Here is a 3,504-nt window from a genome sequence, read left to right as displayed (position 1 = left end):
GAATAGAACATTTAAGTTGAATGTACTAATAACCGAGTTACAGTAACTGAAGATACTTAGTTTAAACAATCATTCCCTACCCATTTATTTAACTCAGCTTGTTAAGTAAGCATTACTCTATTACCAATTCAACTAAATTGTATATTCTAAACTAACCAACTTAACTTTTTTATTTCCTGAAACTCAAAATATGTCTTTCAATCAATAGAGATGTGTAAAATACATACATACGCTGATCCATTTTTTTTTATTGAACATGTATTTTTTTCAGCAAGAAAAGAAACAAAGCCATGGCGTAATAGGCTTCTAGTATGTAGTTTCCTCAGTGATGGCATGAAAAGAAAAAAAATCTCTTCCTCTTTACCTCCAATCATTACAATATTGTATTGCGCCTCTTCAAATTTGGTTGACAAACTGGCAAGATAAAACTCAGCCCTGCTGAACATTGGCATCTTAACATTTACAAATACCAAATGTGTCCATGGAAAAACAAAAAAGCTTGTGAGAATGAAAGAAGAAAGAACGGGAGGGTGAAAAAAAATAACAGAGCAGATACCTGTATGGAGAGCCCATACTCTCCCCTCCACCTTCAGAAGTACCTGTTGAAAAAAAAAATCAAAAGTGTTCTTCATGTACTTTGGATAGTTGAGATGCAGTGCATAGGTAAGTCCGAAGACAATGTACATGGCCTGGGGCAGGCTCTCAACATCCATCACAATGTTTCCCTCCAAGATGATTCCCACTGAGGATGCATTGTGGTGAAGGGACTGTGTGTGTGGAGTGATGTTTTCCTGTTCATGGCAGAGGATCCCCACTGGCACATAATTGTACAAACCTTCCTCATCATCAATGTCCTGAAAAAAGGAAGAAGCATCCACAAATGAACTGGGGTGAACACAGGTCACAGTTTTGGAGTAGCCTCCTCCAGAGAAGTTTTTTTTCAAACAACAATAACAATAAAAAAGAAACTATTAACACATGCACACCTTAAAATAATATGTATGGTAGGGAGAGAGGAGGGGAGGTAGAGAAAAATCAAAGTTGCTTACAAAGCAGGCCTTGAAGAAGGTGGATGGATCGTCACCAAGAATGACAGGAAGCCCTGTGAGGACAAGGCATATGACTTCTGTCACATCCGAAGCCTGGTGGATTGAGGGAGCAAAGAGGACATCACACCCTTAAAATAGGGTCCCATATGTTACCCTGAACACTATGTGCACACATATAATCAATAATACACAGCAGAGTCATTTACGTACTGCACCCCACCTGTTAACTCACACACAGTGTTCTTGACATTATGCATACAGGTAGTTATTTGCATACCTCATTTACAAATCAGTTAGCAAAACCTGGCAAACTAATGTAATGGGTGGCAAGTAATTACTCTGAGGAGTTGGTTTAGTCAATTCAACTCCATTACACATAGGCTACTCAAAGTTAAAGAGAAGAAAGCGTCTACCAACAGGATATCTCACATTACCAGACATTTATTTACACCACGTGTGTTCTTTCAAGCTCAATTAAGTATCAGACTATCTCATCTAAGACGTAAATATAGAGTTGAAAATCAACTAACCTTTTTTGTCGCATCAGGTTAGCCAAGACCTGCCCTGTGAGGCCCCTCTTTGCCTTGAAGATTTCCATGAGCCTGGGACTGTAATGGTCAAGGGCCTCGTAGAACTCCTGTCTCAGGCTCCTACCAACCACCCAGCTGAACTCCAGACACACCTGAAACATGTAAAAACAAAACATGTTCAGGTTCAAATGAGTTGACACCATGATGTGATCTTTTTATGCATTATGAATTATGATTTTTAACTTGCATTAGCTGTCTGGGAGCGACATATAATTTCCGTTACTGGCGCTAGCTAACGTTACCACGTACGTTAGCTAAGAGAGTGTGGGGCAGAGTTAGCTGGTTAGCTACCTTGTTAGCTTGTTAATAACTAGCTACGTTTGTTTTGTTTTGTTTTTTTCTCTTTTTTTTAAATAACTACAGTACTATAGAAATGAAACTTTGATATAACTCAAAGTAGTCTATATCTATCAGATATATATATCTGTATATCAATGTTGTGTTGTCCTCATAAAAATATGTAATAAAATATTTGTAAAAATGTGAGGTGTGTGCTCACTTTCGTGATATACTGCAAGCTAAGTTACTTCAGCTAGCAGTCGGGACTGCAACGGCATGCAACTAGTGCCAGGTTCCAACTTACCGTTTTGTGGCTGAACTCGGTTCATTCACCGAAGGCTTCAAACGTGGGTCAAACAACTTGCTTACTAGAACGTCAGTTGTCGAAAATTCCAATACAGCTTTGTCTTTGTTATGTTCCGTCTCTGTTCTGTCATCAATGTCACTCTGTCAAACTGGTATAAATCAGATTTTTGGTGGTTGCATGGGTGACGTCAATGCGTTGCTAGGCACAACTTGATGATATTGAGTTGTTGAACTCAAACACATAATAACAATAAGGTAGGCCATTAAAAGTACAGTTTACTCAGAATTCATAATTAATGTAAAGACATTACACATGTTTAAGTAATACAAACTCAGTTTGTTTGAGTAGAAACTATTGATTAAACTTAAAAACACAATTACAATAAGAAAGGACATGAAAAAGTTCATCTTAATCAGAATTAACAATTAATGTCAATAAATTAGACACATTTAAGTAATATGAACTCAATCTTTTGAGTTGAATGCATGTGAGCTTCAGCTGCATGTGAGCTCTTACACACAGTTGTGTCACAGCTGCAGACATCACACCCATGTCTTTCCTCCTCATCTCCGGAGACTTTAATCATGCTCCCCTGTCCTCAACACTCCCCAGTATGTTAAATGCCACACAAGGGACAATAAAACACTGGATCTGCTGTAGGCAAACATTAAAGAGGCATACATCTCTTCACCCCTCCTCCCGCTGGGCCGCTCAGACCACAATCTGGTTAATCTCCTGCCTGCTTATACACCTTTGGTGAGTAAAAAAAAAAACCACCAGGTATGTGAGGAAATGGTCTAAAGAGGCCAGTGAAGCACTGAAAGACTGTTTTGACATCACAGACTGGGAAATGCTCGTCGGTCACATGGGGAGGACAATGACAATCTCACACACTGTGTTACGGACTACATTCATTTCTGTGTGGAGAACACCATACCTAAGAAGAAGATTCTGTGTTTCTCCAACACAAACCTTGGTTGACTCCTGAGCTCAAAGCCCTGCTGAACAAAAAAAAAAAAAAAAACTTTAAATCTAGGGACAAAGAAGAGCTGAGGAGGGTTCAAAAACAGCTCAGATGGGAGCTAAGGAAAGGAAAACACAGCTACAGGAAGAAGACAGAGGAGGTCTGGAGGGGACTGAAAACCATCTCGCGTCAAAACAAAGACAGTGGCAGAGGCTTTGTTTCTGGTGACTGTGACAGGACAAATGGATTAAATCTTTTCTTCTTAGATTTGATTCAACCCCCTCTCTTCACTATGCATATGTATTTATTTATCAC

The 3,504-nt window shown here is 39.1% G+C and overlaps 1 long non-coding RNA gene across 1 annotated transcript; it reads right to left on the bottom strand.

The window, feature by feature from the left end:
* Positions 1-266: 266 nt before the first annotated feature.
* On the bottom strand, positions 267-2,363 carry LOC114562702 (uncharacterized). Its single transcript, XR_003693533.1, has 4 exons — positions 2,223-2,363; positions 1,580-1,731; positions 1,050-1,142; positions 267-854 (listed from the first exon to the last, which is right to left on the bottom strand). It is a non-coding gene; the product is annotated as an uncharacterized LOC114562702 (long non-coding RNA).
* Between the last annotated feature and the right edge of the window lie 1,141 nt (positions 2,364-3,504).

This window comes from Perca flavescens, chromosome 10 (assembly GCF_004354835.1).
Source record: "Perca flavescens isolate YP-PL-M2 chromosome 10, PFLA_1.0, whole genome shotgun sequence".
NCBI lineage: Eukaryota > Metazoa > Chordata > Actinopteri > Perciformes > Percidae > Perca > Perca flavescens.
The sequence above is the reverse complement of the archived record's forward strand: the minus strand, read 5'-3'. Positions and strand labels throughout refer to the sequence as shown.